At 30.4% G+C, this 13,482-nt stretch overlaps 1 long non-coding RNA gene across 4 annotated transcripts; it reads left to right on the top strand.

Annotated features, from left to right (window-relative positions):
• Positions 1 to 7,401: 7,401 nt before the first annotated feature.
• On the top strand, positions 7,402 to 11,287 carry LOC140057070 (uncharacterized). Of its 4 annotated transcripts, none has more exons than XR_011846860.1 (7): positions 7,402 to 8,050; positions 8,911 to 8,935; positions 9,843 to 9,874; positions 10,084 to 10,115; positions 10,671 to 10,702; positions 10,913 to 10,944; positions 11,256 to 11,287. It is a non-coding gene; the product is annotated as an uncharacterized lncRNA (long non-coding RNA). The 4 variants fall into 4 exon arrangements; XR_011846861.1 differs by having other exon boundaries at positions 8,887 to 8,935; XR_011846863.1 differs by lacking the exon at positions 8,911 to 8,935.
• The last annotated feature ends 2,195 nt before the right edge of the window (positions 11,288 to 13,482 follow it).

Genomic DNA, 13,482 nt, shown 5'->3' with positions numbered 1-13,482 from the left:
ATTTAATTTTGCAGAATTACATTTTAATTTAATCAGTCAGTTCAAAGTAAATAATTGAAATAATGTAATGTTAAAATGGGTATCCACAACATGTTACAAGTTTTACTATGTCTATAGTTAAGAAAAGTCTAGGTTGAATGCACACATACAGAATGTATTATAGTTAACTATATGAGGCTATTTCAAATTTAATTTGGTTTATTATGTTTATATTTATTGAAATGTTCTATCATTAGGGAAAAAAAAAAAAAAAAAAATAGTTAATGAAACAAATTCAAAGAGGAGATAAGCATAACTTCCAAACATTTTCTGGTGTTGAAAACATTATTATTAGGTGAGTACAATCCTCAAATTACCGCTTCTATACAGAGTAGTCGTTTGACTGCTTCATCTTCTTTGATACGAGATCTTTCCAAGATGATGATGACCTTTTTTAGCAGTCATCTGGAAAAGACCTCGTTCGGAATAAAGTATTATCTTATTATACACATTATTTAAAAAAATTATATATAGATAATGAATTGAATATGAATTACACGTATGTGTATAATTTTACCGTATATTTCGGTGTACAAGTCGCACTTTTGACATGCAAATTTGGCCTTTAAATTAAATTAAGGGTGTGTCTAATACACCGAACATATGCTAAATGCCTCACCATACAATTGTACATCGACACTTCGTTGATTACCTTATTGATAACACCATTTCTATCTCATCCGTTTCTCAACGTTATCAGTTTCAACTTGGTTCAAACCGTTCCGGATTACATCAGTCGCATGTTATAACCAGTACTCAGCCCGGAGGTCGACCTACTACCAGATCCATCTCTAATTGTAATTATATTATTCCTCGACCTTCTTTAGAGATTTTTAAACAATGTTTCAGTTATAAAGCACCTATGTATTTTAATATGATTCCTAAAATCATTCGACAATCTGAAAATGTTATTTCCTTTAAACGTGAACTTAAACAATTTATTTCCAGTTAATACTGTTCGTACTATGTATAGGCCTATATATATATATATATATATATATATATATATATATAGGCCTATACATAGTACGAACAGTATTAACTGGAAATAAATTGTTTAAGTTCACGTTTAAAGGAAATAACATTTTCAGATTGTCGAATGATTTTAGGAATCATATTAATATATATATATATATATATATATATATATATATATATATATATATATATATATATATATATATATATATATATATATATATATATATATATTTATCTGTCAACGATTTTAACTTTTATATGAATTTTATATAATCATTGTAAATTTTTAAGCCTTTAATATATTTTATGTCATTTGAATATTTAATATTTTATGTGTTGTACTGTATGTATGTTTTATCGAGGGCCCTGAATGATCAGTTCTATTAGGAACTGGATAGGCTACTACCCTCAGTAAATATGGTAATAAATAAATAAATAAAAGCCTAGGCCTAGGCTTTAATAAGGTAAAGGCCTAGGCTAGCTACAGTGTTCTAAAACAGCATGCCAACCAACCTGCTTCTGCCTAGGCCTAGTTTTCGAAGCATAGCGTGATGTTATACTAAATTATAAATATATGAGAAGATTTCATTATAGAGACGCTCTTAAAATCTGATAAATTGATAGCATGGGCCTAGCGGCACGTACACACTTTTCCGGATACGGAAATATGGCATGCCCCGGGATATGCCCGTATTCTTAAACCAAACTTTAGTCATAGTTCCAAATTTAAAATACTAGGCCTAGCTAGAGCTATACTTCTAATCTGATTCAATTTCATAAAGAAGGAAGTAGGCCTTAGGCTAGGGCCTACCTAGAGTCAAAACAGACACAATTTTCCGCATTAATATTATATTTTGTTACAACAAAACTTTTATGCAATCGCGAAAGAGTGACGTATGAAACTGCGCATTTATATTATTTTCCATTTTTTTGTTACAACAAAACTTTTTACGCATCAGATGACTATATGGCTATATATACTCCTAGGCCCTAGGCCTAGCTAGACTAAGCTAGTCATCACTACTAGGCCCTAGGCCTAGGAGTATATATAGCCTTTTATAGGCCTCCTAGGCTACATAAGTTTAATCGCTTATTATTGGAACAAGATCAGTATTAATTTATTAACAGTGAAGTACTTTCGATTAACAACAAACAAAAACTTCAAAATGTGTGTAGAACCATGGCGGTACAGTAACTTTCATATTTCAAACAGCAAAGTATGATCGCGACGAAACCACGTACTTCACAGCGTGACCGAAGTGCTACTAGGCCCCTAAATATTCCATGGAGTAGTGGTGAATTCCCATTGTCGCTATGACGCGTGACGTAGTTCAAATCGGTTTTCTTCTTGTTTTGGGAGCCGGCCGGCGCGCCGAAGAGGTGGGGGGGGGGGGGGGTTGGTAGACTAAATCGCCAACTAAAAAATGGTATTTAATTTTTAAACGAGGTTTTATAATAAATGTGACAGTAAATGAGTTGTTATATTGGCCAGATATTGAAGACTGAAATATCTATTTTTATATTTGCTTAATTAGATATATAGTATAATGACATTAAATGCAAATACATTTACGGTATAATTGTATAATGATATAATTATGCAAATCAGGTTTATTTACCATCGTATGCCTATACAAATTACATTATTTTCATCATCTTTATTCTGGAGATAATAACAGACACACAATCAGTAGCTAGGCTATAATTATTGTTTAAATAAGGATAAACGGATCAAGCGAGGCTAGGCACGTTTTGGAAAGAAGTGACGGAATTCGGGGACTTCCCTTCTTTTAAGCGCCAAGCCTAAAAAAAACCCTAAATAAAAGACATCGTTGTAGATGTATGAACAAAATATATTTTTATTACAATAATATTTTAATTAGAATTAAAAAAAACATTGTTTTGATGAAATACGGTATAATACATACATTGGCGATATAAAAAATTCCAATATGGTCAGTTACCGTAGTGCGTTTTATACATAGGTAGGCCTACGACTTATTTTCCGAAATATACGGTAACAACCTCATTATCTATTAAATTAATGACAAAACTAAAAAAGACATTTTCATTTGATACAATTAACAATTTGATTAGACATATTTTAATGTATACCTTTTTTATCCTACTCGTTTTTCTTTCTATTCAGATAGCATTATAATAATTCAACACAAGTAGGCTTCTTATGCAAGTGTTACGGAGTGTAATGAGAATAAGTGGTTTTAAATTGTGCTCAATGTTGTGGTCAAGCAAAATGGGGTCCATTACAAGAAACCAAGGCAGTGCCAGTTATTAACAAACGAGATAATTTTGGACTTCAGAAAAGAACTCTTTGTGCTTAACGATGTTGTTATTCATCATTCGTGGTACTATATACGTACCATTTATTTGTATCAACAATAAAATAATACAGTATTTCTTTCACAAGAATATTTCTATAAACGTATTTGATACAAAACGGGTATGCAATGAGCCGAAGCTCTTAAACGCATTACCCTATAATACAGATATCTAATTAGCAAATAAAACAATAAAAGTACAAATAGGAATAAAAAGTAAAAGTAACAAAAGTGAACTCTACATGAGTTATGTATGATGATACGGCCGGTTCCAATTCTATTGGAATAGATAATACATTATATGGGGTACGAATTTTGTATAAACCAAAATTAGTATTATTGTTTATTCATAGACGAATTAATTGATACGTATAAACAAAAATACAATTCTTATTTGTGTAAACCTATTAAATGAAACGAGTTTAATCTATAGAGTTAATGCAATTATTTACACACATAGTTGCATACTTGAAATACAGGATAGAAAACCTAATGACAAATTGCAGAATGAAATGGAAATAAAAACATATCAACATGACGTTTGTTTTGATATAACATAATATTCCACATACGTGCTCTTTTAAATGACACAAACTATGACGCAAGAAATGAAAGTCCGACTTATTTTGTCAAACATGCCCATGCGCCCACAGAGTGTGAAAATCATGTTTATTTCTCTTGAATTATGATCTTCAATCAAACTGAAATCTGACTTTTTTACTTTGCCTGTCCGAATACGTCACAACATCCAATAAGGAAATGTGAATATGAATTCATATCTACAATTTAAACAGCTTCCATAATAAGTTTTAATCATGAATATCACTTTAAATTTGGAAAAGCTATGAGAGATGGAAAAATACTATATGATAAACTAAATGAACCAAGTTATTCCATTGTTTGGACATGATAACCTAATAAAATAATTATTTCTAAATTAGACGAAAGAAAATTGAATATAATAATATATTGTACCATATTTCTGCCATAACAACGTGCATGCATGTTACAATATAAACGTACCGTGTAGCATGCACACGTACGTTGAAATAAATACGTACGTTGAAACAAAATAATTAGATGTACACATTTTTTAAAGATGAATATAATCTATATATAAATTTACGTAAGGGCAAAATTCGATAAATCGCGGTTTATTTCTAGAATTTTTACTCGATGGTATATAAAGTTGGTTCGTACTTTTGGTACTGATTTTAACCACCTGATGTAACCCTGTTTACTAATTAAATTGAGTTAGATAATTAGTTATTGACGATTAAAACGAATTTAGGTTCAACGATTTGCCCCAAATAGGGGTGTTTTCCGATCGTAGTATACACTGTCTAATGGATGTCCAACTTGAAAAATACCCGCACACAATAATACTAGGACGCTTCGCATTTTCCTATCTCCTCCTACGATAATTATTTTTAATAGCTGAAAACCGGTTGAACAGTTCGAGTACAGCATCATAATGTTGAAGACAGGCCGATTTTCCTTAAAAAATGCTATTTTGATACATTTACTATACGTTTATACAAATGTATTGATTTGTGATGAATGGAACATTCCAATCTCTGTTCCACAAGTTTCTATTCCCTCAGGCGTCGTAAAGGCAAGTACTGTATACTCATAACAGAAATTCGATCCATTTTTAACATGGCAACGGTATCAAAATGAAACACTAAGATAGCAATTTCGGAAAGAATTTATCTCAGCAAAAACATATTAACGCGTAAAAGAAATTTCAGTGCGTAAAATATAGATCCGCGCTCTTTTAATTGTGATGAACTATGCCGCTAAATATGAAAATATGATCATGACGTCACAACATCTGATTGGCAAAATGTTCACATGGATTCGTATCTACAATCCAATAGCTTCCAGAAAACGTTTTAATTATGATTATCACTTTTTATTCTGACGAGCTATAACAGAATGAAATTTACTGTAAAGATGAAAATAAGTGACCCACGTTATTTACATTTTTAGACATGATGACTCACAAAAATTAAAATATTTTTAACTCATACGAAAGATAGTTGATTAACGTAGATAATATTAAAATCTCGGGGGAAATGGAATACGTATAAGCCAGATGCGTTCTGTTGAATATGATGACCAATAACGAAAGAGACAAAAATTCTGCATGAATTCATATCTACAATTTATCTTCTTACATAATAAGTAAAAAAATTGGGGTAACTATTGATTCTGAACAGCTATAATAGATTAAAAATTGGCATTATTTTGACAATATTTTATAACTTTTTCAACTAAAACGCGCGCAAATGGTCTAAATCAACGTGTTCGTATGACGTCATTTTAATTTGAAATGATGTTAATCTTTTTAAAATGACTAGGAAAGGCTGTGAAATCATAATTCAAGAGAAAAACACATGATTGTCATGCACTGTACGCACCTTACGCGTAAAATTGTTCGCGCGCATGGGAATTTTTGACATTCTCAAAATGTCATGATCAGCGTAGAAAGTAGATTAGAAATTAATTTTGCGCATTTTGAAATTTTAAATGCGCGTGCGCGCATAACTTCTTGTGAAACATGCCATTTTGAATCCATAGAAAGTTTGCCCTTAATATGACTTAAATTTTCACTAAGTGTCAATACAAAATAACGTTTGGTTTATAATCTATGATCAATCATTGAAATTCATAAATTCGCGCGCAATTCACGTTGCGCAACTCTGACGTTATTCAAAAATAGGAGGTGCACAAGTTCACGTGAATGTCGATATGTTGACAAAGTTACGATATGTTCTGTTTACAAGTTTTAGAGAAACGCGACGCACAAAAATGACAGAAAGAAAGAAGTTAGACATGAAACTCGTCACAATCTGTATACATATCACAAACAGTGTAAAATAGGTGAAATTACGGGACCGGTATTTTATTGTAATTTTTAACATCTTGACGGTTTCAAAATGAAATGCAAAAGTAGAAATTTCAGAACGAAATTATCTCAGCAACAACATATTAACCTGTAGAAGAAATTTGAATACGTGAAATATTGATGCGCGCTCTTTTAAATGTAATGAAATATAACGCAAAAGATGAAAATACGACATTTTTATTAAACTGGCCATATGATGACGTCACAACATTCGATTGGCACAATTTTCATATGATTTTGTATCTACAATACAATAGCTTCCTGAAAACGTTTTAATCGTGATTATCACATTTTATTCTTAAGAGCTATAACAGATTAAAATTTACTGTAAAGATGAAATTAATGACCAACGTAATTTAAATTTTTAGGCATGATGACGTTAAAAAAATTAAAATAATTTTAATTCATGCAAAAGATAGTTGATAGATCTAGAATATATTAAAATCGGGGTGAAAATGGACAACGAATAAGTGGAAATGCGCTCTATTAAATGTGATGAGCTATGACGAAAGAGACAAAAATCCTATATTTTATATTCGCGTGGCCATACGATGACGTCACAATGTCCGGTTAGCCATATTAATGCATGATCCGATATCTACAACTCATCAACTTCCAGAATATGTAATTAAAAAAAAGTTCTCCATGTAGTTTAGAATCTATGACTGTTTAAAAATAGGCATAATTTTGACGAATTTTTGAACTTTTTCACCAAATACGCGTGCAAATTATCTAATTCGACGTGCTCGTATGACGTAATTTTAAGTCGAAATTGTTTAAAATTTGGTAACATTACTAGAAAAGGCTGAAAAAACATAAATCACGCGAAAAAAATATGTTTTTAACGCTACGTGTGCACCGCGTGCGTAAAAATGTTCGCGCGCGTGGGAATTTTTGACATGCTCAAAATGACATGAAACGCATAGAAAGTTGATTAGAAGTTTATATTTCGCACGTTAAAATTTTAAACGCGCGTGCGCGCGTAACTTTTTGTGAAACATGCTAATTTTAATCCATAGAAAGTTTGCGCTTGATATGACTTAAATTTTCACAAGGTTTCAAAACAAAATTATGTTTGGTTTTTAGTCTATGATCAATCATTGAAATTCATAAAATCGCGCGTAAGTCACGTTGCGCAACTCTGACGTCATTCAAAAATAGGAGGTGCACAAGTTCACGTAAATGTCGATATGTTGACAAAGTTACGATATGTTCTGTCTACACGTTTTAGAGAAACGCGACGCACAAAAATGACAGAAAGAAAGAAGTATAATACAGAAAAAAAATTTGATGAAACAGGACGATTACAAGGAGTTATCCGCTACTAAGCGGATAACTAATAACATAGAAAAAAAAAAAAAAAAAAAAAAAAGATCCTGACAATAACAAGAGGTTATCCGCCAAGTGCGGATAACCAACTAGATTTGAACTCGTCACTACGGACGAGTTAGGTTATCCGCAGCGCACGTCATACGTTAGAATATTGTGCACAGAAAAACGATTATGCCATCCATTGAAAAAATGTTTATGCGCTCTCTACTTTTATGGTGAAAGTGTGGTGAATTGTGTCTGGGCCTACAGCATTTATGTTACTTTTGGCGACGATTGCGTGCCATATTAGTAAAGAACAACGTGGTTACACCTCCATGTTGGATTTGTAATATTATAGCCTAGTATTGCTCCCGATATTGCTTTGCAATTTTATATTGTTAAAACGAACATATAGCCTATATTAAAAAAGTTTAAACACAATTGTGTTAAATATAATAGTTAGAAATAGGTAAGATATATTTTGATTAATTTGGATTGTTGATTTGTAATATTTAATTGTTTTTGTGTTTGCCATCAAAATGAAATGGCCTAGCCTAGGCCCTCTAGGCTAGGCCTAGCTAGGTTAGGCCTAGCCGTGTCCCGGATTACCTCTTCAGGAAGGCCTAGACCTAGCCTAGCCTAGGTTTAGTTGTACAGTACTGTAGTAGAGGCATAGTGACGCTAGCCTAGTTCCATTTTGCATCTGGCTTATAACTATATATTAATTCCTAATTTGTTAACAAACTTTATCTTGAATACCATGCCTTAAAATTAAATACCGGTATAATATAGCCTACTCTACTTAGCATTGTTAGCAAGCTGAGTCTGCTTTTTGCGAAGTTCTCTTCTATGCCTACTAGCCTAGGCCTCCTAGGTAGGGGCTAGGCCTAGTTTTTAGTTGTATCAGTTCCTAAAGAGTTGGAAGAGATACATGTACAGTAATAACATTATTGTTTCTACAGTACTTCATAATCTCTAGAATATCGTAAATAGTGAACATAAAATAAATAATTTGTAGAGATGATTTATGGTCTCATGATTGGGAGTGAAGTGTTGCCTGTTATTTTGTAGGCATTTATACTATTATGAAACATTTACATAATTCAAATTTTATTGTTTGTGATCAAACTATTAAATGAAATTACCATTGAGACAACATGTCGGCCCCAATTAGCTGGCCCATAGCCAAAGTCATTTTAAGGAAATTTCCTAATTTTTCAGACATTGATTAAGAAGCTTGTTGATTTGGAAAAAGTGTTAATGTTGTTTATTGCCATTATCAATGTTTTTCCTTGTATTTTTTAGATTGTAATTGTTTTTTATTAACAGAAGATTTACAGTTTCAGCTACAGCTGTGAGTATTAGTAGGGCAATTCCACAATTTTTTGGGGGATTTTAAAAATGTTCAACTTTTAGCAGTCTTAACATGTTTGATATAAAACTAAAGCTAATGTTATATACTTTCAGGATATTTAAGTGGTAAAAAAAAAAGAGATATATACAGACATATTTCCATTTAAAATAATGATATTTAGAAAACTTAAAAAATAAAACAATATGAGGTTTACTTAAATCCTATAACAGACAACTAAATCCTAATTTATACATGTCATTTCTTTTTAGAATTAAAGAACTAAATATATTGTTTGAGATTTTGTTTAAAAAAATTGAATTAATCAACATAGAAATATTAAGGAGGGGCCAACATAATTATTAATAATTTTGTCGGGTTGTTACCAAAAAACATTTGTTTAATTTAAGAACCATGTACCTTCTAGACAATTATAATATTTTCCAAACTATTAAAAATTATAGCTTTACATACACTCATGAGGTTACTTTTTTTTAAAACCTTATTTTTACATTTTTATATGATATTAAAAAGTGTCTGGTTGTTACCGAGTTGGTCACAGACTGACATGTCAGTCTGTGACCAGTGTTATTACAGTAAGCTAAACCAGCATTTTTACAGTAAAATTTATTTCAATATGCTTTAAAATCAATATTCAAAATATATAGTATATAGTTTTAAAAAATTGAATTAATCAACATAGAAATATTAGAGAGGGACCAACATTTATTAATGATTTTGTCGGGTTGTTACCGAAAAACAACATTTATTTTTAAATTTAAGAACCATGCACCTTCTTGACAATTATAATATTTTCCAAACTATTACAAATTATAGTATTACATATACTCATGAAAAAATGTTAATGTTGTTTATTGCCATTATCAATGTTTTTCCTTGTTTTTTTTAGATTGTAGGAAATATACAGTTTCAGCTACAGCTGTGAGTATTAGTAGATTATCTGTTAAACAGAGAAAACATATTTTCCTTACTTTGTGAACTGTTGCCTGCCCTAATCAACCGTTTCATACCCAAAGTCATTTTGAGGAAATTTATTAATTTTTCAGACATTGATTAAGAAGCGTGTTGATTTGGAAAAAGTGTTAATGTTGTTTATTACCATTATCAATGTTTTTCCTTGTTTTTTTTAGATTGTAGAAAATATAGAGTTTCAGCTACAGCTGTGAGTATCAGTAGATTATCTGTTAAACGGAGAAAACATAATTTCCTTACTTTGTGAACTGTTGCCTGCCCTAATCAGCCGTCTCATACCCAAAGTCATTTTGAGGAAATTTCTTAATTTTTCAGACATTGATTAAAAAACTTGTTGATTTGGAAAAAGTGTTAATGTTGTTTATTACCATTATCAATGTTTTTCCTTGTTTTTTTTTAGATTGTAGAAAATATACAGTTTGAGCTACAGCTGTGAGTATTAGTAGATTATCTGTTAAACGGAGAAAACATATTTTCCTTACTTTGTGAACTGTTGCCTGTTATTTTGTAGACATTTTGTATTATGAAACATTTACATAATTCAGATTTTATTGTTTGTGATCAAACAATTAAATGAAATTACCATTGAGACAACATGTAGGCCGCAATCAGCCGGCCCATACCCAAAGTCATTTTGAGGAAATTTCCTAATTTTTCAGACATTGATTAAGAAGCATGTTGATTTGGAAAAAGTGTTAATGTTGTTTTATTACCATTATCAATGTTTTTCCTTGTTTTTTTTTAGATTGTAGAAAATATACAGTTTCAGCTACAGCTGTGAGTATCAGTAGATTATTTGTTTAACGGAGAAAACATATTTTCCTTACTTTGTGAACTGTTGCCTGCCCTAATCAGCCGTCTCATACCCAAAGTCATTTTGAGGAAATTTCCTAATTTTTCAGACATTGATTAAGAAGCTTGTTGATTTGGAAAAAGTGTTAATGTTGTTTATCGCCATTATCAATGTTTTTCCTTTTTTTTTTTTAGATTGTAGAAAATATACAGTTTCACCTACAGCTGTGAGTATTAGTAGATTATCTGTTAAACGGAGAAAACATATTTTCCTTACTTTGTGAACTGTTGCCTGTTATTTTGTAGACATTTTCTATTATGAAAAATTTACGTAATTCAGATTTTATTGTTTGTGATCAAACAATTAAATGAAATTACCATTGAGACAACATGTAGGCCGCAATCAGCCGGCCCATACCCAAAGTCATTTTGAGGAAATTTCCTAATTTTTCAGACATTGATTAAGAAGCATGTTGATTTGGAAAAAGTGTTAATGTTGTTTATTGCTATTATCAATGTTTTTCCTTGTTTTTTTTAGATTGTAGAAAATTAACAGTTTCAGCTACAGCTGTGAGTATTAGTAGATTATCTGTTAAACGGAGAAAACATATTTTCCTTACTTTGTGAACTGTTGCCTGTTATTTTGTAGGCATTTTATATTATGAAACATTTAAATAATTCAGATTTTATGGTTTTTGAATAAGATATTAAATGAAAGTAGTATTGAGACAACATGTAGACCCCAATCAGCCGGCCCATACCCAAAGTTATTTTGAGGAAATTTCTTAATTTTTCAGACATTGATTAAGAAGCATGTTGATTGAGCAAAAGGGTTAATGTTGTTTATTGCCATTATCAATGTTTTTCCTTGTTTTTTTTTAGGTTGTAGAAAATTAACAGTTTCAGCTACAGCTGTGAGTATTAGTAGATTATCTGTTAAACGGAGAAAACATATTTTCTTTACTTTGTGAACCGTTGCCTGTTATTTTGTAGGCATTTTCTATTATGTAACATTTACATCATTCAGATTTTATGGTTTGTGAATAAAATATTAAATGAAATTAGCATTAAGACAACATGTAGGCCTAACCAGCTGTCTCATACCCAAAGTCATTTTGAGGAATTTCTTAATTTTTCAGACATTGATTAAGAAGCATGTTGATTTGGAAAAAGTGTTAATGTTGTTTATTGCCAATTATTAATGTTTTTCCTTGTTTTTTTTTTTTAGATTGTAGAACATATACAGTGTCAGCTACAGCTGTGAGTATTAGTAGATTATCTGTTAAACGGATACAACATATTTTCTTTACTTTGTGAACCGTTGCCTGTTATTTTGTAGGCATGTTCTATTATGAAACATTTACATAATTCAGATTTTATGGTTTGTGAATAAAATATTAAATGAAATTAGCATTGAGACAACATGTAGGCCCTAACCAGCTGTCTAATACCCAAAGTCATTTTGAGAAAATTTCTTAATTTTTCAGACATTGATTAAGAAGCATGTTGATTTTGAAAAAGTGTTAATGTTGTTTATTGCCATTATTAATGATTTTCCTTTTATTTTTTAGATTGTAGTTGTACAGAAAATATACAGTGCCAGTTACAGCTGTGAGTATTAGAAAATTATCTGTAAAACGGAAAAAACATATTTTCCTTAATTTATGCCCTCCCTTAATTGATAAACATGTGTTGTTTGTAAATTTACTATACTGAGTGACCAAATATTTTTGTGTATAAAATTCTATTTTATTAGAACATTGAATAATTAAACATATTTTCAGATTAATTTTGAAGGTGAAATTGTTATGAAAGAATTTGTTTCCGACACATTCCATGTAATGAAGTTTTGACATATTTTTAGGTCAAAATATCTTCTATAGTGATTTATTTATATTGTATAAACCAAAGTCACAAATATATTATCACAATTTACTTCAAAATTTGGGACAATCATCCTTTTTAACATAAATGTGGTGGTCAGTTTCTCCAGACATAAATTTGCAATTTTATAAAATGGATCTATCCTGAATTTAGTAATGAGTTGGTCCTAATTTGTTTTGCTAGGCCCAATAGATCATGTTACATTCCACAGGGGGGATGTGTATATTATTATTTAGGTATTTGTAAAAACACTGATTTATCTACTGATTCAATTTATAATTGTTTGACTGTAATTCTTAATACTGTACAGTGTATCTTAAAATTAATAACTAACTCTTTTTTTTTTTCTTTTATTGTAGGTGACTGTCTTATATAAACCCACTGGATCTCAGAAGAGATCCGGGTCTTTAGAAAAAGATCCACTCTCCAAAGAGAGTTTCTACGAGGGGTTACCGAATTTTAATATTTATGCACAATTTCTTTTTAAACATTTTTTAAAAGTATCTTTAAAACATTCAGAAAAAACTAATAAACAAAAGTTTATTACAAAGCAATTTTGCAAAAGCAAAAGTGTAAAACCTTGAAGATAACAGAAGTTAATCACAAGGAAACAACTAATAAACAAAAGTTTATTACAAAACCATTTTTGCAAAAGCAAAAGTGTAAAACCTTGAAGATAACAGAAGTTAATCACAAGGAAACAATTAATAAACAAAAGTTTATTACAAAACCATTTTTTGCAAAAGCAAAAGTGTAAAGTTAAAGTTTGATTATACAAACAAAAGTTTGAAGAATAAAACAGAAGCTTATTATAAAGAAATAAATATTAAACAGAGTTTATTACAAAGGAATTAATTAAAGAAGATTTAAAGATCACTTTT

This window comes from Antedon mediterranea, chromosome 8, assembly GCF_964355755.1.
Source record: "Antedon mediterranea chromosome 8, ecAntMedi1.1, whole genome shotgun sequence".
NCBI lineage: Eukaryota > Metazoa > Echinodermata > Crinoidea > Comatulida > Antedonidae > Antedon > Antedon mediterranea.
This window is presented reverse-complemented; position numbering and strand designations above follow the sequence as displayed.